The sequence below is a fragment of the Schistocerca serialis genome, chromosome 1 (genome assembly GCF_023864345.2).
Source record: "Schistocerca serialis cubense isolate TAMUIC-IGC-003099 chromosome 1, iqSchSeri2.2, whole genome shotgun sequence".
Taxonomy (NCBI): Eukaryota; Metazoa; Arthropoda; class Insecta; order Orthoptera; family Acrididae; genus Schistocerca; species Schistocerca serialis.
Window position 1 is genome coordinate 366,301,125 of NC_064638.1, and position 27,020 is coordinate 366,328,144.

The 27,020-nt window shown below is 43.7% G+C and overlaps 1 non-coding gene across 1 annotated transcript; it reads right to left on the reverse strand.

Annotated features, from left to right (window-relative positions):
- Positions 1-8,636: 8,636 nt before the first annotated feature.
- Positions 8,637-8,755, reverse strand: LOC126426948 (5S ribosomal RNA). The gene has a single exon (XR_007576465.1). It is a non-coding gene; the product is annotated as a 5S ribosomal RNA (ribosomal RNA).
- Positions 8,756-27,020: the final 18,265 nt, after the last annotated feature.

The following is a 27,020-nucleotide window of genomic DNA, read 5'->3' on the forward strand; positions in this document are numbered from 1 at the left end:
ACTTGTACAGTGAAAACTTTCTTCTTGCCGAATTTCATGATTCTAGGTCAATAGGAAGTGCCCTATAGGTTTCGATGAGTGATTTTTTCGAGTCTTAAAATATGTGACATGTATGGCCGTATCTATTGATTCCATTAACTCAGGAACCTTAATATGTGACTTAAATTTTAACTTGATAAGCTAAACAGTTGCAGTGAAAGAGGGTCTTAACAGGCGAGCAGACAGACAGATGGATAAAAATTGACAACAAATTTTTTCGTATGATGTAGCCATAGATTATCAGTTTTTGGATTTTTCCTTTATTATCACCGTGAAACCTTTCTTCTTACCGAATTTCATAATTCTTGGGCCACGGGAAGCATCCTATAAGTTTTTCTGAGTGCTTTTTCAAATATCAAAATACGTGACGTAAACAGCGGTAACGTTTGACAGCGCTGAGTTAGATGCATACAATTTTTGCGCCACCAAGGGACCGCAGACCTTGGTATGTGACATGAACCTAAACTTGGCACATCTAGCCGTTCCTGCGGAAATAGGTTTTCAAAAATCAGTCGGTCAGACAGACAGATAGACAACAAAGGGTTCCTTTTCTAATATGAGACCTCTGTTCACCTTGCTAACGCTCACTCATAAAATCGGTCCCTTTTACTCAAAAACCGAAAATAACTTTTCTGATTAATTGGAATCACTCACTCACGACTTCATACCCGCACCACTTTTAAAACCTCAGCTCCTCCTCAGACTCCCGTCCTACCTTCGCGAGAGCTCCTCCACCCTGACGCCCGATTTCGCAAGCTACAAAATCGCCCCACCAAATTATTTTAACATCTGATGAAATCTGATCGCAAACTCTAAATACGACATTACTTCAGCTGTATCGTTTATTACAGACACATGAAAATATGCGCCGGCTCGGAGCTTGAACAGTCTATCGCAAACGATCGCCTTAACAATTCGCCTATCCTTGCACATCTACCTGACCTATCAATTCTTCCGTATGTCGCTCTGTCTACGTCCGATAGCGCTAGCAGACAATTCGTGTGATACCCGCGTAGGAAGAGAGGGAACATTTTCCTTGTTAGTTTGCCTTGCTTTGGCACGAAATGACTACTCTATCTGTATTTGATAATGTCTGTGTAGTTCTATGCAAATGTCTTTCAGATATGTACGCATGTCTGAAGGACATTTGCATCGAAATGAACAGACACTATCAAATACACACATCAAAAAAAAGCTTTGCATCACCTCGGTTCCGGAACCTGCACAGAAAATTCGAATAGAGATCAACATAAACATCATTTCCGCTCTTTTTACTGCTCATGAAAGCCACACATTGCATGTTGTACCACGATACAGCGAGACCTTCGGAGGTGGTGGTCCAAATTGCTGTACACACCGGTTCCTCTAATAGTCAGCAGCACGTCCTCTTTCATTGATGCATGCCTGTATTCGTCGTGGCATACTATCCACAAGTTCACCAGGGCACTATTTGTCCAGATGCAACATGTCTACTAAAGAGACAGCTTACACTACACTCGTTCGTCCTTGCAGCGCGGTGTGGGATCCTTACCAGGTGGAATTGACGGAGGACATCGAAAGAGTGCAAAAAAGGGCAGCTCGTTTTGTATTATCACGTAATAGGGGAGAGAGTGTGGCAGATATGATACGTGAGTTGGGATGGAAATCATTAAAGCAAAGACGTTTTTCGTCGCGGCGAGATCTATTTACGAAGTTTCAGTCACCAACTTTCTCTTACGAATGCGAAAATATTTTGTTGAGCCCAACCTACATAGGTAGGAATGATCATCAAAATAAAATAAGAGAATTCAGAGCTCGAACAGAAAGGTTTAGATGTTCGTTTTTCCCGCGCGCTGTTCGGGAGTGGAATGGTAGAGAGATAGTATGATTGTGGTTCGATGAACCCTCTGCCAAGCACTTAAATGTGAATTGCAGAGTAGACATGTAGATGTAGATGTAGATTGTCCCACGCGTCAACGGCGATTCGGCGTAGATCCCTAGAGTCCTTGGCGGGTCACGTCGTCCATAAACAGCCCTTTTCAATCTATCTCAGGCACGTTAGATAGGGTTCATGTGAGGAGAACATGCTGGCCACTCTAGTCGAGCGATGTCGTTATCCTGAAGGAAGTCATTCACAAGAGGGCACGATGGGGGCACGAACTGTCGTCCACGAAGACGAATGCCTCGCCAATATGCTGCCGATATGGTTGCACTATCGGTCGGAGGATGGCAAGCACGTATCGTACAGCCGTTACGGCGCCTTCCATGACCACCAGCGGCGTACGTCGGCCCCACATAATGCCAGCCAAAAACATCAGGGAACTTCCACCTGGCTGCACTCGCTGGACAGTGTGTCTAAGGCGTTCAGCCTGACCAGGCTGCCTCCAAACACATCTTCGACGATTGTCTAGTTGAAGACGTATGCGACACTCATCGGTGATGAGAACGTGATGCCAATCCTGAGCGGTCCATTGGGCATGTTGTTGGGCCCATCTGTACCGCGCTGTATGGTGTCGTGGTTGCAAAGACGGACCTCGCCATGGACGTTGGGGTTGAAGTTGCGCATCATGCAGCCTGTTGCACATAGTTTGAATCGTAACACGACGTCCTGGGGCTACACGAAAAGCGTAATTCAACATGGTGGCATTGTTGTCAAGGTTCCTCCGAGCCATAATCCGTAGGTAACGGTCATCCACGGCAGGAGTAGCCCTAGGTCGGCCTGAGCGAGGCATGTCATTGACAGTTCCTGTCTCTCTGTATCTCCTCCATGTCCAAACAATATCGCTTCAGTTGACTCCAAAATGCCTGGACACTTCCCTTGCTCAGAGCCCTTCCTGGCACAAAGTAACAATGCGGACGCGATCGAACCGAGGTATTGACCATCTAGGCATGGTTGAAGTACAGACAACACGAGCCGTGTACCTCCTTCTTTGTGGAATGACTGTAACTGATCAGCTATCGGACCCCCTCTGTCTAATAGGCGCTGCTCGTGCATGGTTGTTTACATATTTAGGCAGGCTTAGTGACATCTCTGAACAGTCAAAGGGACTGTGTCTGTGATACAATATCCGCAGCCAAAGTCTTTATTCAGGAGTTCTGGAAACCGCGATGACACAAAACTTTGTTTGATGTTTGTACGTGTAATGTACTAATTGTGTTTTAGCAAGCAGACCTTTCGGTCAATTAGCCTCCAGGGCAGAATATAGGCACTTCTATTAGCCATATCTTGGTAACGCTCATGTTACTTGCTGTAGGGTGCTGCTTCTTACCAACGCTCTGAGAAGTTTCTTTTCCAACGGGTATTATGAAACACTGACCAGACTATGGACCCCACTCGTCTCGGAAAACAACATGTTCCGCCTAGACCACCAACAGTTCTGAAATAAACATGGTCTGGCCAGACGACCAACTGTTATCTGGATTAAGGGAACGCCAGTCCATTATGTATAGGCTGGAGAATAGTGTCAGTCCGTCGGAGACTGGAAATCGGGCAATGGCGATCACGTTAGCGACCACCATTAGCTGACGGGCGCAGCCAGGAAATGATACCGGCTAGTTACAATTACTGTGCAGCTACTCGCGGAGGTCCAATGTGGCCTATAATTATCGTATAGCAGCGGAACTTGGTAGATACGCTGGAAAAAACTTAAGTTCCAATTCTAGTCACCAGGTGCAAATTGAACGCTGTTCACTGATTGTATGACGATATGATAACCTCGCTGTCATTTGATAAGCCATAACGTTAGTAAACACTATGGCTATCGAGAAGAGAGACCGTAAACTGTTAGTTAAACTGTTTTACGTAGTGGCAGCAATTAGATTGCTGTATTGAGAGAGTATCGCTGACTGAAAGGTCTGAGGAGAGCCCTGATGCCATTAAATGGTTTGAAAAAGACGATAACGAAATTCGAAAACACGGTTGAACTTGGTGTGGCACCTGGAAGAGGAGGGCGTCCTATCCCAGAGCAAGTTATTGACGAGGTTGCTGTTGCTGTAACTGGCAAAGCAGTACGTGCCCTGGATAATGCTAGTTTTCGTGTCACGAGAATTGTCCATCCCATGGTCAACAGCACGGAACGTTTTGCGATCTATTTTACATGGGTAGCCATACAAGATGCAGCCGGTGCAGCAACTGAAACCCCATAATTTGGTCTTCGGTGTTTGGGACAGTTTGAAGTTGATGATATGTGGTCGTGCAATATTCTGAGGAATGACAAGGCACATTTTACACTACTGAGTCCAGTGAAAACACATATAACTCCCGAATTTGGAGTACTGTTAAACGGCGTGATGTGCATGAATACCCATTTCACTCGTCCTTTGTGACTGACTGGTGTGGATTCACAAGCACCTTTATTCTCGGTCCTCTCTTCTTTGGAGAGAACACACCCAGAGGCCCTGTCAGAGATCCCATGACGTCTGCACGTTACCGAGACCTCCTTCTACAGCATGTGGTTTCTGCTTTGAAAGAGCGCAACTGTGTGGAAGCTACTATTTCCATGCAAGATGGGGCAGCACCTCGCTCACTGAAAGATCTGTTTAACGCAACCTCCCACGAACGTGTTATTTCCGAAGTTTTCCAGGTGCGTGGTCCGCAAGATCACCTGATCTGAATCAGTATGACTTTTGGCTCTGGGGATATCTAAAAGAACGCGTTTACTACGGACACGTGCGATCTCTACCTGATGTGAAGGCCAGTATACAGAAACACGTTGATCAGATTCCACCAGAATTGCTGCGAACAACTGTTGATGACGTCGTTTTACGGTTGCATCTCCTCAACGTCTCCGGTGCTCATAGTGAACAAATTGTGTAAGCGGCGGTTAATAATAAAATCGACATTATACCTTTCTTATGTTTTTTTTTTATTTTGTCTGCCCACGTCCCGCTCTAAACCATTAGACATGAAAACATTTCTATAAGTCTTTCGTGCATTCACAACGCCAGGTTTGTACCTGGTGGCCAAATCTGGAACAATTTTTTTCCCATCCTAAATCGTTGGCAACATAAGACATTCATGGTCAACCTATCATTCATTTACAGACGCACGCTTGTTTCGTCTCAGTAGTTTTACCTGTTGTCTCCAACTTTCCAATTTACTGCTATTACATCTTTATTTAGTATATATGTCCAACCAAACGTTAAATGCTGAGCTGAGACCTATTAGATATTATGTATTTTCTAGAGTATGGGGCAGTAAAATTCCTTTCTATTTAATACTGAACTTTCTGTTAGATAAAAAAAGAATCAAATGTTGTGTAAATTGTGCCACTGATATTCAAAGCATTACCCTTCATGTAATGTAACATGCGACACACTCTACGCATTTGCAAAAGAGGTGGTTTGAGCGTACAGTAGCAAATATCAATATTAAATTCAAAATCCGCCCGTTCTCTGTCCTTCAGTTCAGGTTCGCACCTGAAGAAGTATGAGATAAGCAGAAATTGGGGAACACTAACATAAGGATTGTAAACGCAAGATCCAAGGGGGAATAATAAAAATTAAAAATGCTGTTCTCTACTAAAAAAAAAAAAAAAAAAAAAAAAAAAAAAAAAAAAAAAAAAAAAAAAGGAAATAGGGAGCACTTGAGAGCTAGTTCGATTTCAGATCCGACAAGTGTGCCAATAGCCAACATACGACATAAGACATTAAAAGGAATGCATTTCAACGGAGAACATACCTATTAAAATCATATAGAATATCTTGTCACTTACTACCATATAACACCATCAGTGCCCAAGTAACGTAGGCATCTTGGAAAAGAATTTTACCAGTAGTTGGCGTTAATGAATGTAATGCCCTTGATAAAAGACATAATCGTTATGACAAATGCTTATTAAAAACTGCACCACTACCTCACAAAAAAAGTGAAGCACTCAGATGAGGAGGAGGAAAGGAAATGAAACTTCAGGTTGAGAGGGTATAGGGTATAATTATGACCACCCGGTATACTACATGTACTGCGCCTATTCGCCTAGGCGCTCTCACTCCATGCAGTTGCAATTAACCTGCATCTATGCTGATCTCTGAGCCCTGCGACGATCGACGAACGAAGGTATAAGGTCGGTTCATTACCTCACTGCGCGGAGGTGGTTCCAGATCATACGGCTTTTAGTTGTTCGTTCACCAGCATTGAACTGGTGCATTATTAGCTGCATTACGACCGTCCTGTCTACACTTAGAATACCTTACATGAGACGGCGGCGACTACAGTCATCAACAGGGCTCTTGCACGCTACAGAGTAAAAGACAATTGCCTGCATGATCTTGGAGACAGAGTATCTTATGTGTCGGGCTTCCACGATCTGGTCCCGATCGAATGTGCTCACACAGTCAGTCTGTAAACTGAAGAGCGAGGAGACCTCATGGTAGGAACGCCTCACCTACCGTACAGAATGACTAAGAGTCAGATTCCCGTCTAGCAGTGCAGTGTGTTGATGAGTGTTTCTCGCATTAGTCACTTTAGTTACTAATTTCTGTATTCCGTACGTTCTTAAGACATTTAGTCGGAAATATACACAATCCCGGGAGTGTTTGCAACCTGCATCGTCACTCATTTCATAGAAGCCTTGCGGAAGGACCAGCATAACATTGGGAAATATCCTCTAGGTGTCTCTTGTGACGTAGTTTGGTAGAGAGAGTGGATTCTCGTCTGCTTTCTCTTCACTTTACTGTGCTCATCTATACGCCCACTGCCCGTTCGAGGTCAAACAACGTCCCAGGTCACGTGACAGGCCGAGGTAAAGCATTCGCCGTGGCAACACAAGCTCTCTCCAGCCAGCCCAGTAGTTGCACGTGAGTGTGTGTTCTGGACGAGGAATGCTACCGTCCTTCGGCATTTGCACTTAGTCCTCTGGCACTGGAATTAAATACGTAAACCGGAAAAACAACATGTTGCGCTTCAAATAGACCCTTTATCTCTTGAACACAAGACTTCGTGCTGCCACTCTATGAAAAACTTGCCTTGAACAAGTTGAGAGAATAACGTTTGTCGCATTCCTACTCCTTTGCATGAAGTAGTATAACTTACAATTTATTTATCTTTTTTATTGTGTGTGATAGTTACAATGTCATTCGTCGATTTCACATAACAGGTAGTTAATTCAAGGAAAAGGCACTACGTCTTTTCGTTCTGCTCAGGTCCTTTGTTCAGTCTTCTTCTACTTTATGCATCTACAGTACTCATATTTTCTTATCTCGTCTGGAGCCAGTAGCTTCGCTAGTAACTTTTATGATACATGGAATGTCCAACACAGCGAGCGATATACATTGTTTCATTCCGTTTTGTTAGCAAACTTACTTCCATACCCATAAAATAAACAAATATGGCGAATCTCTCAGAAGGAAAACGAAGTAGCAGTGCGAAAACTTGATTTTTTGCGACGTTTGAAAAAGGCTAGTATATGCCATCAATACTTAATTCTTTTTTCCGAGGCAACACTTGCATCGCGTTGGTGCAGATACTAGGTTGTATAGTTAGTAGCGAATATAACAACACATAGCTATTGCTAGGACGACAAGATTAGATCAAATGTAGAAAAGATTTCAAACACTTCGTCGAAATCATAATACGAATAGAATTATTATATTTGTGCGAAGTCAGAAATCATTTTTTAAACAGAAATTCAGAGGAATTAGATCATTACCTACTAACGACGACGCTCATAAGTCGAAATATATTATCTCGTTGACAAAATAATATATTATTTATGGGTTCCGATTTGTAGCAAACGACGCAGTTATATAAGAAGACGTTTCAGCTTAAACAAAAAGAAATTATGCAACTATCACACCGGATCTTTACATAATATCAACCTGATATTATAATAATGGCAATTTGTTCTAAATTAAAGTTAATGTAAACAATAACATATTTGGATTGGTACATAACTTCGTAAAGTTTTTTCATAAGTTTAATAAATACAACAGATAAACATAACAGAGATTTCAGTCATCAGTAATATATTCTTCTTCATAACTTACAACAGTCTGCCAGCGCTGGGGTAGTTTTTCTATTTGGTGACGGCTTTGAGGCGAAGAACTAGTCGAGCCATGTTCGGAGCGCATGTTCATCCGGAAACGAAGTTCCTTGAGGGTCGTTCGATAGGGAGCAGAGAAGGTGAACATCTGTGGGCGCAAGATCAGGCGAACAATATGGGTGCGGAGTAACTTCCCAACCCAACTCCTGTATAGTGTTTTTCGCCAGTCTAGCAGGATGTGGGTAGACATTTTCGTGCTATAGCATCACTTCACACGGACTTCGTGATCGTTTTTCTTGGATTGCGTCTGCAAGACGTCTCAGTTACTGACAATGAATGTCAGCAGTGATGGTTATATCTCCGGGAAGAAATTCATTGTATACAACACCGTCACTGTTCCACCGCATGTGGTTCAAAATGGTTCAAATGGCTCTGAGAACTATGGGACTTAACATCTATGGTCATCAGTCCCCTAGAACTTAGAACTACTTAAACCTAACTAACCTAAGGACAGCACACAACACCCAGTCATCACGAGGCAGAGAAAATCCCTGACCCCGCCGGGAATCGAACCCGGGAATCCGGGCGCGGGAAGCGAGAAGGCTACCGCACGACCACGAGCTGCGGACTATGAGATAGAGCCAACAGCACCCGGTGTTCCCAGGCGGTCACCCATCCAAGTACTAACCGGACCCGATGATGCTTAACTTCGGTGATCGGACGAGAACCGGTGTATTCAACATGGTATGGCCGTTGGCACCGCATGTATAACATATTTTGTAGATGCGCACAGGTCCTTGCATGCGAAGTTGCTGCTTTGTTTGGGCTCAACCATTCCTTTCTTTTCCTTATTTTAGCAGAAAGACACGATTTCTGTTTACCACTAACAATACAGGATAGGAATGATTGGTATTGTTCTCGAGCAAATTGATGACGAGCTTAGAGTGTGCAGTAACCAAAAACTCGATATTTTTAACGTTCCCCACCGCATGCAAATGTCGCACGATGGTGGAATGACCGCAGTGCATCATACTTGCCAGTTCTCGAGTCCGGTGACGTAGATCATTGCGGATTAATGCGTTTAAACGATCTTCGTCAAGCGCCGAAAGTCATCCTGAACGTGGTGAGTGTAATGTGAAAACGATCCTCCTTAAAACGAGAAAACGGTTTTCCTGCCGCGCTCTGTCCAATGACATTTTTCCCAAACACGGCGCAAATGTTTCTGGCTGCCTCCGCTGCTGTCATCCCTCTACTGAACAGAAGGATATGTTGAAAATGTTCCGATTTCTCTATTTTCTACCGGCCACAGCTCCATTCGCTATCTAGAAATGACAAAATGACAATATGCAAACTCAAACAGCAACAATGAATTGTAAATAAAAAATGAAAAACTATACAGGGAGAAAAGTATTTAAGCTGACAAACTCTGGGAAGTTGTAGGAGACACCAAAATAAATAGTTTTCCCCAATGTCATTTTTTCCTATGAGGATTATTTAAACAGGTGGAGGCCGTATTACGCTCTTCAGTTGTTAGAGACCGTATAAAGATCTTCAGTTGTTATAGGAGAGTTATATGAGAAGTATTTGAACCGGTAGGGGAAGATTTCTCTGGCGGCAAATTAATTAAACCAAGAAACACTTTTCCATTTTTTATGGCCAAGAGACAACACATTAACACAACCCAATTTCAATTACAGTAGATTTTCAAAAATGCCTCCATTGACACGTAAACAAAGGTTACACCGTCGGATCACGTTCTGTCTTACACGGGCGAAAATCGCAGGAGTATCCTGAATTGTTCCTGCTGCTGCTGCTACTATCCGGGCAACCAGATCCTCTTCTGATGCAACAGGAGTTGCGTAAACAAGGTTGCGCATCTCTCCCCACACAAAAAAGTCCAGAGGGGACTTATCTGCGGATCGAGCAGGCCATGGTACAGGACCACCTCTGCCAATCCACGTTTCTGGGAACCGTCGGGCCAGGAATCGACACACACGACGACTGAAATGTGCCGGCGCCCCGTCATGTTGGAACCACATGTGTTGTCTTGTAAGGAGCGGGACGTCTTCCAGCAACTTTGACAATGCTATGGGTGGATAATCAACTGGTTCCAGGTTGTGGACACGCTGTAAGTGAAATGGACGTAACAATTGCTCTCGAAGGACTGTTCTTACATTCGTCTGATTCGTCTCCATGTTACGTGCAATTGCACGAGTGCTGATTGAAGGATCCCGCTGCACATGCTGCAAGACAGCTTCCTCAAATTGCAGCGTTCTTACCGTGCGACGGCATCCCTGTCCAGGTAATCTGCTAAATGACCTAATCTCACGCAGACGTTGGTACACAGCAGCAGAGGTCGTATTATGCGGGATACGGCGATTAGGATATTGTTGTTGATAAACCCGCTGTGCAGTCGTCCGTTGTGGTGCGCTACGTAGTACACACTAACCATATCAGTGTATTCACTCCAGGTGTATCGCTCCATTAGTAAACAGAGACAATGCACTACTACACTGGTGGACAGCAGTTCCTACAGCCCGCAGCTCGTGGTCGTGCGGTAGCGTCTTGCTTCCCGCGATCGGGTTCCCGGGTTCGATTCCCGGTGGGGTCAGGGATTTGCTCTGCCTCGTGATGTCTGGGTGTTGTGTGATGTCCTTAGGTTAGTTAGGTTTAAGTAGTTCTAAGTTCTTGGGGACTGATGACCATAGATGTTAAGTCCCATAGTGCTCAGAGCCTTAATATTGAAAGTTGCCTACAACTGAAGAGTGTAATACGTCCCCAAACAACTGAAGAGTGTAATACGCCATATAACAACTGAAGATCTTTATGCGGCCTCTAACAACTGAAGAGCGTAATACGGCCTCTACCTGTTTAAATAATTCTCATAGGAAAAAATGACATTAAGGAAAAATATTTGTTTTGATGTCCCCTACAACCTCCCAGAGTTTGTCGGTTTAAATACTTTTCACCCTGTAAACAAACGAGCCGGCCGAAGTGGCCGTGCGGTTAAAGGCGCTGCAGTCTGGAACCGCAAGGCCGCTACGGTCGCAGGTTCGAATCCTGCCTCGGGCATGGATGTTTGTGATGTCCTTAGGTTAGTTAGGTTTAACTAGTTCTAAGTTCTAGGGGACTAATGACCTCAGCAGTTGAGTCCCATAGTGCTCAGAGCCATTTTTTTGTAAACAAACGGAATACTGGCATACAAAACAAAAACGCTACGACCTTATGCATCAACCTAATATGTAGGAAAAATATAAATGTCGTGTGACTAGGGTCTCCCGTCGGGTAGACCGTTCGCCGGGTGCAAGTCTTTCGATTTCACGCCACTTGGGCGACTTGTGCGTCGATGGGGATGAAATGGTGATGATTAGGACAACAGAACACCCATTCCCCGAGCGGAGAAAATCTCCGACCCAGCCGGGAATCGAACCCGGACCTTTTTTTTTTTTATCGCTGTGTTTGGTCGTTGCGGACATCACATGTCATCCGTTCAAGTTCGTTGTTGATCCTTTCACTCAGTTTTTTTTTATTACAGAGGCCAACCAGCTCTCTGACCGAACGCGCTGAGCTACCGTGCAAGCGGCCCTTAGGATTCACATTCTCTCGCGTTGACCACTCAGCTACCGGAGGCGGACAATATGTAGGTTGAGCAGTGGGTAAAGCAAATGAAAGTTTTTCATGTTTAGCTAGGAGACTGCTGTTTCCCGAATAAAGTGAATACCTATAAAACGACTTTACGATTACCCTGAATGACAATAAATGCCAAGCACCTAGAAGGGAAGAAAGAAACGAAATGAAACACCAAAGTGTGAGAGGGTATGTGATGTTATTTTGATGATCATCAAAGTGAGTCAACTCTACGAAGCTCTTGGCAGTATGATACCACTTACCAGTTTGACACTGTACCATCTCTGGCATGGATGCATGCACTGATTCTGTTAGGAGTGTCTCATAAAGCCGTTGGACACACTCTTGGGCAAAGCTGGCCCACAGCTGTTGTAACTGGTTCCTGGATTCTGATACTGTGACAGAGTTAACGACTGAACTGGCCCAGCACATGTTCCATCAGGGATGGACCTGGGGACCTAGCTGGCCACGCCTCGCAGAATTTCATGAAAAAATGTACCATTTGTGGACGAGCATTCTCATGTTGAAAAATGGCACTAAGATAATGTCGCATGAAAGGTAACACATGAGGATGCAGGATTCTCGTGAAGTGCCGTTGTGCTCTCAGGGTTCCCTCAATTACTACCATCCATGACCTGAAGTCATGCCCGATGGCTTCCCACGCTATGACGCCAGGAGCAGCACCGCTGTTGCCCTCCAAACCATTGGAATAATGGACCCTCTCCCCCAGTCGCCGCCACAGTCACCGACGATAGTTATCCGAGGCAGTGTGAAACGGCGTTTCATCGCTGAACACAATGCGACGCCAGTCATCAGCAGTCCATGCCTCCCAATTACGGCACCATTTCAAATGCAGTTGTTCGTGTTGTTGTGTTAACGGGAGCCTATGCGTGGGATGACAATTCTATAGTCCGGCTGTTGTTAGTCTCCGACCAATTGTTAAATTGTTGCAAGGAGGCCGATACGTGTTCTCAAATGACATTTTCAGATGTGAATCGCTTACACTGTGCCTGGTGCACAATGAGGCGATCCTTCCTCGTGGTGGTCAGACCGGTACCTTGACGGTGAGTACGCCTGCCCACGCGTTTCCCAGCCGCCCACCATTGGAGACGGCCGGTGTGGCCGAGCGGTTCTAGGTGCTTCAGTCTGGAAACGCGCAACTGCTACGGTCGCAGGTTCGAATCTTGCCTCGAGCATGGATGTGTGTGATGTCCTTAGGTTAGTTACGTTTGAGTAGTTCTAAGTTCTACAGGACTGATGACCACACATAGTGCTCAGAGCCGTTTGAACCATTTGAACCAACACTGGGCCACTGTCACGTCGAAATACCGCACAAATCTGGATATCGCACGATTTGACCAACCAGGCAAATGGAGACCATCACTGAGGCCTGGTCACGCCCCTTGTATATCCTACCGGGCCTAGTAATAACACTAAACAGGAACAACACTAACGCTTTGTGGTGGCCGTTCTATCTGTCACAGAGAACTGCAATATTACTTAATCTTTTCTGTCAGGCGGTGTATTGTATATACCCGATAGTCCAAAACCTTTCGAGACTGAAGTAATGGAAAATAAGGAGGAGTTAAGATGGAGGTTTTAAAGTTTCGGTTTTCCACATAGTCTACCCCCCGTTGAGTACAACGCACAGAACGATCATATAATAACGTGAAACAGCCAGAAAAGTCCTTCTTTGGGATGTTGTTCAATTCGCGCGCCACGTTGGTCTGAATATCCGTTATGTCGTCGAAGCCTTGGCCATTCATGTGAATTCCTGCACTTCATCGTTATGTGGTATTCTCGTAATGATAACTATGACTCTCTTCAATCGTTATAATTTTTTTTCCGAAAAAGAATTTTGCGTTTCAGTCTAGTCAGGCAGGTGTTCAGGCGTCGTTCTTTTTATTTGGGAGTCAATATGCGCAGGACAAACTTTGCACACACTTTTCTCTTCTTCAAAACATGTTGCTCCTCCACTGCCATTTGTGACAAAACAACGTTGGCACACTACTGCCGCACGTACGCTGTTTAACAAGGACCGAATGCACATCTGGTGTTTACAGTTGTCAGTTCAAAAAATGGTTCAAATGGCTCTGAGCACTATGGGACTCAACTGCTGAGGTCATTAGTCCCCGAGAACTTAGAACTAGTTAAACCTAACTAACCTAAGGACATCACAAACATCCATGCCCGAGGCAGGATTCGAACCTGCGACCGTAGCGGTCTTGCGGTTCCAGACTGCAGCGCCTTTAACCGCACGGCCACTTCGGCCGGCTTGTCAGTTCAAGTTGCCACCGTAGCTACGGCGCTGAACTCCTGTATATGTCAGGAATAAATTTAGCCTTGGAAACTGTTTGGAAGCGCACAAGGTGGAGACTACAAGACATTACACAAGAAGTTGAAATGACATGATACATATAGATAAAAGAAGATCGGAATTATGTACAGTTACAAGCACTTTTGCTGGTCGCAGAGAGTAACACTGAGAGAACTGAGAACCTTAACTTGACATCAGCTGCGTTGTGGAAGCAGCAGTTATCAATTATGAGATAAACATTTTCAAAGGAAGATGAAGAGCTTCCACGATTACTACTTAGTTTTGGCTGGAGTCGCCAAGAGTATTATGAGAGTAGAAATGAAATGCAAATTCACTGTTACTTCTGTTTCAATCAGACATAGCTTTAAATTAATAATAGTAATTAATCCCGGAGGACTGCCTATCAGTACGCTTGAATAATGAAGGGAAGTAAGCAATTTATGTAAATATCGTCTCACGCTCTTGGCCACCAAATGCGCAATGTCAATCGTCTGGGACGAATTATAAACTTTATCAAGACCATGCTATGTTGTCACGCAACTCTCAGGTCCCTATAATACGGTTTGACCGCATAGAGATGTAGTGCACATCATATAAACACACATTATACGTGATAATCTGATTAAGATTGGTGATTTATTACAATGATCAATAACTCACATAAAAGAGATGAGCTGATGTCAAAGCAATGATAAAATTACTGAGGCAAGGTCATGAAATTTGAGAATCCCCAGACATAAGTAACATAGTAGCAGAAAGAATTTGTACATTTTGTACTGATATTGAAACATTCAGGAACAAGAGGCTGTGCTACAGAATGAATTAAATCTATGTCAATGCCTATCCACAAAATCAATAATTTCTGGAACTAACATCACATTTTAAAACCATTATACATATTGGGGTTCATTCTGCGCGTAAAATAATTTATCCCACTCATAAGGAAAGCCTGTGCACGCAAAATCTTTACTTTGTGCACATGTGGCAGTCGAGCCGTGCGTAGGTTCCTACACCAGATATACAGAAACAACATCAAATCCCGCTATTAAATTCACGTGAAAGCACATCAAGACTATGTGTTATTCACTCTAGGCCATAACTGTGAGCAAGTAAAGACATACGAGCACAGGTGGCACGTGGTCGGTATTAATGTAAAGAGAGGTAGAACTCAGATTCCAACGTCACTCACGAGAACTAACAGAAAAACACCAGTGACCGCATTAAGAGGCACTTCCGAACATTTAGTGAAATTATTGAACCGATATTATGTTCGCCCCGGAAGCCGAGTGGATGCCGGCACGGTAACTCAGCGTGTTCGGTCAGAGGGTTAGCTGCCCTCTGTAATAAAAAAACTGAGTTAATAGATCAATAACGAACTGAAACGGGTGTCTTGCGACGTCCGCACCGAGCAGATGAAACGAACAAAATGAGATTAAAAAAAAAAAAGTGGTCATCGCGCCAGAATGTCAATCTTAAGAGCCCGGGTTCGATTCCTGGATGGGTCGGAGATTTTCTCCGCTCAGGAACTGGGTGTTGTGTTGTCATAATCATCCTCATTTTATCCCCATCGACGCACAAGTCGCCCAAGTGGTGTCAAATCGAAAGACTTGCACCCGGCGAACGGTCTCCCCGACGGGAGGCCCTAGTCACACTTATTCACCGATATTCCAACAAAAGACAGCCATCTGCCCTCACTCACGGAAACAAGTAATGTACCAAAGCATATTCCAAGAAACATCCATATTTACTACCTCGGCTACTGGAACCAGAGTGCAAATCGAAAACGTCAGCCAATGGCCGTTGAGACGAGGACCCGTTTTTTAAGGGAGTGGTGATGGATAACCGTGGTTTGGGAAGAAAGAAGCGGGAAACCTCTGATTCACAAAGAAGCAGCTTTGTCAGACCTTCGAATAGCGCAGCCAACGGCGGTTTCCGCAGAGACCAGTTTTTTACCAGAGTGGAGGTAAATCTCCTTCTCAATAGCTTGGAGAGAAACAAGTGGGAATACTTTGACTCACAAACAAGCACCGTGACAAACCTCTCCGGAGAAGTTTAGAAAGGTTGGTACTACACTACCAAAGATCACAAGAAAGTCTGTTTTCCTCAATGGTAGATTTGAACATATACGCCCACACATTCATACTTGCAAAGATTAATCTTGGATATGGAATGGATAAGAAGAGGATGCTGGTTATTATACAAAATTAATATATCACAGCATGCGTATTCTCTTTCCAACGGAAAGAAAAGCCATTATGTGCAGCATATAAACGAGTTTACCAGACAACATTTTACGAGAAAAATGAAAATTGACTTAAACAGTCCCTTTTCAAGTCATTCAATAGAACTCCTAGGCGTTCAGTTTAACCTGTCTGCTGTCTGCAGGAAAGGGCTTTGATAGTTGTTCGTGGTGTGCGAAAAACTATCTTGATAACTAGCTGAGTTACGTTGTGATGCTTTTGTCTTTGGACTTCTGGGTATTATCGCATCTTGAAATGAAATGTAATACAGTCATCTTCTTCGTTCAACTCAGATATCTGGATGTTGCCATTAGTTCGTTCCGCACAAGTTGGGAACGATACTATGTTTTGTGTATCTACATTATTTGCCTAAGAGGTAAGTATTTTGACGCTTCCCAGACGGGGATAAAATGGTATGCATCCATCGCCATCAGTCAATATCTGTTTATTGAAAAAGTTTCAAGAAAACTGATTTTGTGTCACTGATTATTAATTCCATGAATTAAGAACTGAAACGTATCTTATAATCAAACATTTCTAGTTTTTGTCGTTTTTTTTTCAGTACTCGATACGATTTAAAAATTCTGAAGTAGAAGTAAGAACACATAAAATGGATTTCCTTTCTTTATACTGCGGAAATAATTAAAAATGTTGTAAAATAATAAATATTTAAATGTCACAAAAATTTCTGGTACTGAATGGGCTGCGTTAAATAATGAACAAAAATAAACGCAAAATCGAGACATCTGTTAAATTCTAGACCATCAGAATCAGCGATCTTATTATCTTCAATAGTCCGACCGCTCCTGTCCCATCCGTATAGGTCTGCAGCGACAAAACCTAAGAGTTCAATATCCAGGCAAAGAAATTATTCTTGCATTACAACTTATTAGTACGAAACAAACAGACACATTTTCCATGTCTCAATAATGCCTACAAGAATTCCTTAAAAGCTGAAATTACAGGATGAAAGAAAGAAATGCTGACTGAGACGGAATGGGCGCTTCGTTCACAATTGTGGTTAAAAATACACAACAGTAAAATGTGTAACAAGTAACCAGCTTAACTTATAAAGTGGCAAACATAGCAATAGAAGAACTGTAAGTTTTACGTCATGTAGGAAGCAATATAACCACAGGCTGATACATCAGACATCGACCGAGCGAGGTGGCGCAGTGGTTAGCAGATTGGACTCGCATTCGAGAAGACGACAGTTCAAACCCCGCTTCCGGTCATCCTGATTTACGTTTTCCTGTGATTTCCCTAAAGCGCTTCAGTCAAATGCCGCGATGGTTCCTTTGAAGGGCACGGCTGACTTCCTTCCCCATCCTTCCCTAAACCTATGGGACGATGGCGGCGCTGTTTGGTCCCCTCCCCCAAAACCAACCATCAGGCATCTAATAGTTGGATGAAGGGTCATTTGTGGGAAGCTTGCTGTGATTAATGTAACATGGTCTTTATGGTCCAGAAATAGTAGAAGAGGCACCAGTGAAACATGAAAATCGTTGATAGTTGCTGTCCTAGAAATTGACGAAGCTTAGTTTGGCGTATATATATATATATATATATATATATATATATATATATATATATATATATATATATATACATATACATATATGTGTGTGTGTGTGTGTGTGTGTGTGTGTGTGTGTGTGTGTGTGTGTGTGCGCGCGTTGTCTCTCCTAAGAGAAATCAGGAGGATTATCTCTGGTGTTTCAGCAGGAATTTCCTATTCCTTTTTTGCAGTTTGTAGCTGTAGTGAGCCCAAACAAGTACTGCTCATAACGTCTTCCGTGCGATGTCCAGAGTCGACGGAAAGCGTCGGTTCGTTTCTTGTTGCGGACAAAATCATTTTTAAAGTTGAATTTTAAGTGCCCATTCGATAGAGTGGTCCGAAATTAGTGTATTGCGATATTCGTTTTGTCGATATGAACTAACCGGGACAGTAAAACACGAAAAATAACCGGTACTGCAGTAACGACTGAACAGCGTATTTCACTGTTCTTGTTATTACGTACCGATAAGATTTTGGACCGTTCTATTGAATGGGCACGTAATATTCCGCTTTTTTTTTTCGTAACGGGAAACAAACCGACGTCTACCGTTGACACTGAGCGTCGCTTGGGACACATGATGAGCGTATTTGTTTGGGCTAATTCCAGCTACAGACTGCAAGAAAGAAATTGCTAATATCTGTAGAAATACCAGAGAAAATGCGCCTTGCGACTATTAGGAGAAAAAAAATGGTTCAGTGGTTCTAAGCGCTATGGGACTTAACATCTGAGGTCATCAGTCCCCTAGACTTAGAACTACTTAAACCTAATTAAACCTAACGACATCACACACATCCATGCCCGAGGCAGGATTCGAAGCTGCGGCCGTAGCAGCAGCGCGGTTCCGGACTGAAGCGCCTAGAACCGTTCGGACACAGCGGCCGGCACTCTTAGGAGAGACCCTAATGCACATATAATGCATATACACTACTGGCCATTAAAATTGCTACACCACGAAGATGACGTGCTACAGACGCGAAATTTAACCGACAGGAAGAAGATGCTGTTATATGCGAATTATTAGCTTTTCAGAGCATTCACACAAGGTTGGCGCCTGCGGCGACACCTACAACGAGCTGACATGAGACCGATTTCTCATATGCAAACAGCAGTTGACCGGCGTTGCCTGGTGAAACGTTTTTGTGATGCCTCGTGTAAGGAGGAGAAATGCGTACCATCACGTTTCCGACTTTGATAAAGATCGGATTGTAGACTATCGCGATTGGGGTTTATCGTATCGCGACATTGCTGCTCGCGTTGGTCGAGATCCAATGACTGTTAACATAATATAGAATCTGTGGGTTCAGGAGGGTAATACGGAATGCCGTGCTGGATCCCAACGGCCTCGTATCAGTAGCAGCCGAGATGACAGGCATCTTATCCAAATGGCTGTAACGGATCGAGCAGGCACGTCTCGGTCCCTGAGTCAATAGATGGGGACGTTTGCAAGACAAAAACCATCTGCACCAACAGTTCGACGACGTTTGCAGCAGCATGGACTATCAGCTCTTAGACCATGGCTGCGGTTACCCTTGACGCTGCACCACAGATAGGAGCGCCTGCGATGGTGTACTCAACGACGAACCTGGGTTCACGAACGGCAAAACGTCATTTTATCGGATGAATCCAGGTTCTGTTTACAGCATCATGATGGTCGCATTTGTGTTTGGCGACATCGCGCTGAACGCACATTGGAAGCGTGTATCCGTCATCACCATACTGGCGTAACAACCGGCGTGATGGTATGGGGTGCCATTGGTTACACGTCTCGGTCACCTCTTGTTCGCATTGACGGCACTTTGAACAGTGGACGTTACATTTCGGATGTGTTACGACCCTTCATTCGATCCCTGCGAAACCGTTCATTTCAGCATGATAACGCACGACCGCATGTTGCAGGTCCTGTACGGGCCTTTCTGGATACAGAAAATGTTCGACTGCTGCCCTGGCCAGCACATTCTCCAGATCTCTCACCAATTGAAAACGTCTGGTCAATGCTGGCCGAGCAACTGGCTCGTGAGAATAGACCAGTCACTACTCTTGATGAACTGTGGTATCGTGTTGAAGCTGCATGGCCAGCTGTACATGTACACGCCATCCAAGCTCTGTTTGACTCAATGCCCAGGCGTATCAAGACCGTTATTACGGCCAGAGTTGGTTGTTCTGGGTACCGATTTCTCAGGCCCTATGCACCCAAATTGCGTGAAAATATAATCACATGTCAGTTGTAGTATAATATATTTGTCCAATGAATATCCGTTTATCATCTGCATTTCTTCTTGGTGTAGCAATTTTAATGGCCAGTAGTGTATACTCTGTGCATTACACTGTCCATAGCTTTGTCTCCTATTTCCTTTGAAATTGTCGTCCCACAGCCTAACCTGGTATAATGAACTGCCCAGCGTCGAAGCAGCAGAACGGTGTCATAGAGGAATGTGTGCTCGTCTGCCTGAAGGCCAGGCTCTATGGAGCAAGAAGGTGTACTTAGAGTGCAAGAGCACTCATCCAGCACTCTGACGCTGCGGAATATGCTAGCCACTACCTCTGAGAGCCGGAGTTCGGACACCTTTCAGCGGTGGCAGGGCATCTGAAAGGACTGACCTGACAAGAAAACAAGGATGAATGAAATCATTACTTCCTGGCGGTTACGACTGGTTGCTCCAGGTTGTTATGATTTCCATACCGAAGTGCTGCCGTGGGGAGGACACTGCAAAGCCTGGCTCTCACACATACCCTCTAATTTAAATTCTCACTGTCAAAAATATCCATTGTACACAGCACTATCCAGGTGTGTACGGTACGCAGCATGACGCAATCAATCGCAGCTGATGATTACAGCACGGAGGCCACTTGCAGTACAAGGCAAAGCAGCCAGATGCCATCCAAGGACTTCAACATCAGCCACCTCATGCTCCCAGATGTGCTAAAGTCTGCATAAGGCCTCTACACCGCTGCGTCACGTGCCAGGTGACTACCTACTGCTGAAAGCTACCTTCCTGCTAGGGTGTGAGTTCAAGCCTGGGCTAGTTTACTGCCCTGCTACACTGTCACTGTTCTCCAGCCGCGTGGGCGCACGTTGTTGCCATCCTCCGCCTAGGACGGGAACATGCCATCGTCTTCAAACAGGCTGGGCATCTGTGTTCAAACACCGTGTATCACAGTGTGTGCACACTGCCGCCACGAAGCGGCCAAGTAGCCAGAGGCTGCCTCCGCCGTCCTTCGCCCATGTCGCGGAGCTTACATCAAACATCGGCGGCATCCGGTGCCACTCGCACACACTGCCTGTTTGGTGGACAAACTGTTGACGACAACGCCGCCTTCCCGTGGTCACCTATGAGAAAAAGGACAATAACCTTCTCTCCAGCCGCGACTCTGTCCACGCAATTGACATGAATTAAAGACTATTTTAAACAGGGATGTTTTCAGGGAGAGCATAAGGGAACAATTGACAGGAATGGGGGAAATAAATACAGTAGAAGAAGAATGGGTACCTCTGAGGGATGAAATAGTGAAGGCAGCAGAGGATCAAGTAGGTAAAAAGACGAGGGCTAGTAGAATTCCTTGGGTAACAGAAGAAACATTGAACTTAATTGATGAAAGGAAAAAATATAAAAATGCAGTAAATGAAGCAGGCAAAAAGGAATACAAACGTCTCAAATATTAGATAGACAGGAAGTGCAAAATGGCAGAGATGGCTAGAGAACAAATGTAAGGATGTAGAGGCTTATCTCAATAGGGGTAAGATAGATACTGCCTACAGGAAAATTAAGGAGACCTTTGGAGAAAAGAGAGCCACTTGTATGAATATCAAAAGCTCAGATGGAAACCCAGTTCTAAGCAAAGAAGGGAAAGCAGAAAGGTGGAAGGGGTATATAGAGGGTCTATACAAAGGCGATGTACTTGAGGACAATATTATGGAAATGGAAGAGGATGTAGATGAAGATGAAATGGGAGATATGATACTGCGTGAAAAGTTTGACAGAGCGCTGAAAGACCTGAGTCGAAACAAGGCCACGGGAGTAGACAACATTCCATTAGAGCTACTGACGGTCTTGGGAGAGCCAGTCCTGACAAAATTCTACCATCTGGTGAGCAAGATGTATGAGATAGGCGAAATACCCTCAGACTTCAAGAAGAATATAATAATTCCAATCCCAAAGAAAGCAATTGTTGACAGATGTGAAAATTACCGAATTATCTGTGTAATAAGTCACAGCTGAAAGTACGCGAATTCTTTACAGACGAATGGAAAAACTGGCAGAAGCCGACCTCGGGAAAGATCAGTTTGGATTCCGTAGAAGTGTTGGAACACGTGAGGTAATACTGACCTTACGACTTATCTTAGAAGAAAAATTACGGAAAGACAAACCTGCGTTTCCAGCATTTGTAGACTTAGAGAAAGCTTTTGACAATGTTGACCGGAATACTCTCTTTCAAATTCTAAAGGTGGCAGGGGTAAAATACAGGGAGCGAAAGGCTATTTACAATTTGTACAGAAACCAGATGGCAGTTATAAGAATCCAGGGACATGGAAGGGAAGTAGTGGTTGGGAAGGGAGTGAGACAGAGTTGTTGCCTCTCGCCGATGTTATTTAATCTGTATATTGAGCAAGCAGTAACAGAAACAAAAGAAAAATTCGGAGTAGGTATTAAAATCCATGGAGAAGAAATAAAAACTTTGAGGTTTGCCGATGACATAGTAATTCTGTCAGAGACAGCAAAGGACTTGGAAGAGCAGTTGAACGGAATGGACAGTGTCTTGAAAGGAGGATATAAGATAAACATCAACAAAGGCAAAACGAGGATATGGAATTTAGTTGAAATAAGTCGGGTGATGCTGAGGGAACTAGATTAGGAAATGAGACATTTAAAGTAGTAAAGGAGTTTTGCTATTTGGGGAGCAAAATAACTGATGATGGTCGAAGTAGAGAGGATATAAAATGTAGACTGGCAATGGCAAAGAAAGCGTTCCTGAAGAAGAAAAATTTGTTAACATCGAGTATAGATTTAAATGTCAGGAAGTCGTTTCTGAAAGTATTTGTATGGAGTGTAGCCATGTATGGAAGTGAAACATGGACGATAACTAGTTTGGACAAGAAGAGAATAGAAGCTTTCGAAATGTGGTGCTACAGAAGAATGCTGAAGATTAGATGGGTAGATCACATAACTAATGAGGAGGTACTGAATAGAATTGGGGAGAAGAGGAGTTTGTGGCACAATTTGACAAGAAGAAGGGACCGGTTGGTAGGACATATTCTGAGGCATCAAGGGATCACAAATTTAGCATTGGAGGGCAGCGTGGAGGGTAAAAATTGTAGAGAGAGACCAAGAGATAAATACACTAAGCAGATTCAGAAGGATGTAGGTTGCACTAAGTACTGGGAGATGAAGAAGCTTGCACAGGATAGAGTAGCATGGAGAGCTGCATCAAACCAGTATCAGGACTGAAGACCACAACAACAACATGTTTTACTGACAGTTACTAATTATTACAGACAGCACCACCTCTGCAGCCACTGTTCCCGTTGAAAACGGCACTTATCCTGTCTCACCAAAAACCGATTCATCTGCCAGCGAAGGGATTACATCTTGTTCTCTACGAAATTTTACGCACCCATTTGTGTCATTAGGAGCATACCCAATATCTTAATACAGTTGTGTGACTTTTTTATATAGAGACTGCTTCTTTTCCGTGCACTTCGCTGTCCACAACTTTGTTTTCCATTTCCTTTTACTACTGAATCCCTGATCTCTCTCTCTTTCCAAACATTTATTCTGACTTGCTGGGTCTGCTGCTATGGTTAACCGGAATTGGCGTGTTAATTTTAAGGGGTGGCCGGATGTCTTTCCTGTCGCCATACTGCTGAATCTCTTCTATCACATAAATAATCAATACTATGATATCAGCAGGTTTTAACGATCTCATTCTTAACTAAGTGCTGATAAGGGCACAGTATCGGACGATTAGTATTTATATTTCATTCATTATTAGTAACGACTAAGTGGGGCACTTAAACGCACTTTGGGCATAAGAAAATCGAAGTCTTTTCTTTTTTAAATAAAGGTTTAACGCTAAAGATGTACCAGAAATTTCAAGAAAAGCAATATTACAGAAAAATAACCAGCGCCGGCTACAGCTCACCAGTGAATAAGAGTTATAATATTAATTAAACTAGAAATTTAGGTCACTAAATTCATTATCGTTATTTTTAAACTTCTTCTTTTAGGTTAGGTTAGCGCTGTGCTTCTTTCCCTTAATGATTTTTTTCCATGTTCATTTATAGTGCATGGTTATAGACTCGATGTTTACTTTTTTTACTTTTTATTTACAGCGCAGAGCTTCTTTTCTACATGATTTTTTTGCTTTTCATTTATAGTGCAAATCTATCGATTCGATGCTCATTTTTTTGCTGTTCATCTATAACGCATTGCTTTTTTCCTATATTTTTTTTGCTGTTTTTTTATAGTGCGGAACTGTCGATTTAATGCTATTTCTCCTGTTCGTTTATGGTGCAGCGCTTTTTTCCTAGTTGATTTTTTGCTGTTCATTTATAGTGCAGAGCTATCGATTCCATGCTCATTTTTTCTGTTGATTTATAGCACAGTGCTTTTTTTTTTCAAAAAATGGCTCTAAGCACTATGGGACTTAACATCTGAGGTGGTCAGTTCCCTAGACTGAGAACTACTTAAACCTAACTAAATTAAGGACATCACAGACATCCATGCCCGACGCAGGATTCGAACCTGCGACCATAGCAGCAGCGCGGTTCCGGACTGAAGCGCCTAGAACCGCTCGGCCAGTGAGCTTTTTTTTCCCCTACATGATTTTTTTATGTTCATTTATAGTGCAGAGTTATCGATTTTTGTAAAAATGTACACAGATTTGTAAGGCTAATATCCTCTATCATCAACTCTTCACAAAATTTCAATGCATGGTGCCGATGTTATACCTAAAGCAATTCTACCTGTGGCACTATTGTCGGAGGAAGCAGCTGTTGCCCGCAACATACACATACGGAAATACAGAATGCGTATTCACATTTGTATTGCAACAGAGATATATTACACAGATTGTTACTAAGTTCAGCCGGCCGGTGTGACCGTGCGGTTCTAGGCGCTTCAGTCTGGAACCGCGTGACCGCTACGGTCGCAGGCTCGAATCCTGCCTCGGGCATGGATGTGTGTGATGTCCTTAGTTTAGTTAGGTTTAAGTAGTTCTCAGTCTAGGGGACTGACGACCTCAGATGTTAAGTCCCATAGTGCTTAGAGCCATTTTTGAAAAAAAGCACTCTGCTATAAATCAACAGAAAAAATGAGCATGAAACCGATAGCTCTGCACTATAAATGAACAGCAAAAAATCAGTGTCCTTGGGCTAGTTAGGTTTAATTAGTTCTACGTTCTAGGGGACTGATGACCTCAGATGTTAAGTCCCATAGTGCTCAGAGCCATTTGAACCATTTGTTACTAAGTTCAGACACATATTTAAGTTTTAGCAGGCGAAGGCATCGTAAAACAGGTGTCCCATTTCCACGAGAGGTAACCAGTCTAAATGTCACAAGTATCTTTACCTCTAGACGAAAATGATAGCAACGACACTATACAGGAAAGTAAGGAGACGAAGAGATCGGTGACCAACAGTTTCACGCTGAATAACGGTACAGGGTGATTCAGGAGAAATGTCACATAATTTCTGAGGTGACTCTAACGTGAAAATCAACCGAAAATGTACTATGAACATGTATCGGATTTTCGACAGTTACGGAACTGAAGCAGGATGAAGACTACAAATATACATGAATGAACATGAAGACAAGTGTGAATATTACTCCTCTAAATGCTGTATAGACCCTGTGGTGGATGGAATAATGATGGGATACAAAACTGATCCACCTTAAAAGACGTGAGGGGATTCTCCAACAGATGGCAGCTTTGTGGCGTCTCACCAAGGCAACAGCTGCAAGCGTACCCAATGTGCTGTCGTGTATTGCATGAATGAACAGTCGTGTGGCTGTGTGCGTGTCATGCCTGAGTGTTGTTTAATTAAGTAAGACCATTGTGTCCGTAAATACCAACATGCCGCAAACGTTCACTCTTGAAGAATACGCAGACATGTTGTTTATGTATGGGTACTGTAAAGACAATGCCCATGCGAATGTGATAGAATACCAGAGAGGTTTCTCTGATCGACGATGCCCCTGTGCCAGAGTATTTCCCAGAGTTTTTCAAATATTGCATGAACCCAGAATACTACTTAGCGTAAACGTAACGCCAGAACGTGGGGCCATCTTGTCAGCTGAGGCAAGGGAAGACATTATTGCAATAGTACAACGAAGCCCAACAACAGTACACGGTGCATTAGCAGACGGTTCGATATTCCACAAACGCGAGTGTAGCGTACGTTACATTCCGAGGACTTGTCCCCGTTCCATGCGCAACCCGTGCAACATCTGCATCCAGGTGACTCAGTAAGTAGACAGCAATTTTGTGAATAATCGGCTGTACAAAGAAATGTCGTACAATGCACATTATTTACAGATGAGGCTATTTTACATGCAATGGTATCATGAACACCTGCAGATCTCATATATGGGCTATGGAGAATCAACATGACTCTAGGGTACCAGAGGCCAAGGTAGGTTCTCGGTGAACGTGTGGTATGATGCAACTGATGACCTAGTGATAGGGCCTATGTTCCTGCCGAATCACATGACAGCTACAGCAACAGCACATTTCCTGATAGAAGACCTATCTGCACTTTTGGAAGACGTGACATTAGAGCAACGACGGCAAATGTAACTGCAACATGACGTGTCACCGACTCACAGACAAGTTTCCCGTTATCTCAACAACACATTTCCTCGACGGCGGATTGGCCGCGGTGCGTACATAAACTAGCCTGCCAGATCACCCTACATAACCCCATTAGATTTCTTTGTAAGGGGTTCGTTAAAGGTGGATGTGTACGCTACGAAGGCGGATACACGTGAAGAACTTGTTGTTCGCATCACCGACGCGTTGCCCGCCTTGAAGCCCATCGAGATAATATTCTAAGTGCAACACAGCACACACTCCAGCGCGTTGGCAAGTGCATTGAGGTGGGTGGTGGACTTTTTGAACACTTCTTGTAGCACAGATCAATCATCTGCCCCACGGTTATTCCATCCACCAAAGCGCCTACACATCATTTCGGTAAGTAATATTCACACTTGTCTTCAGACTGATTCGGGACGTGTGTAGTCTTCAACCCGTTCCAGTTCCATAACGAGCGAAACTCGGACACAAG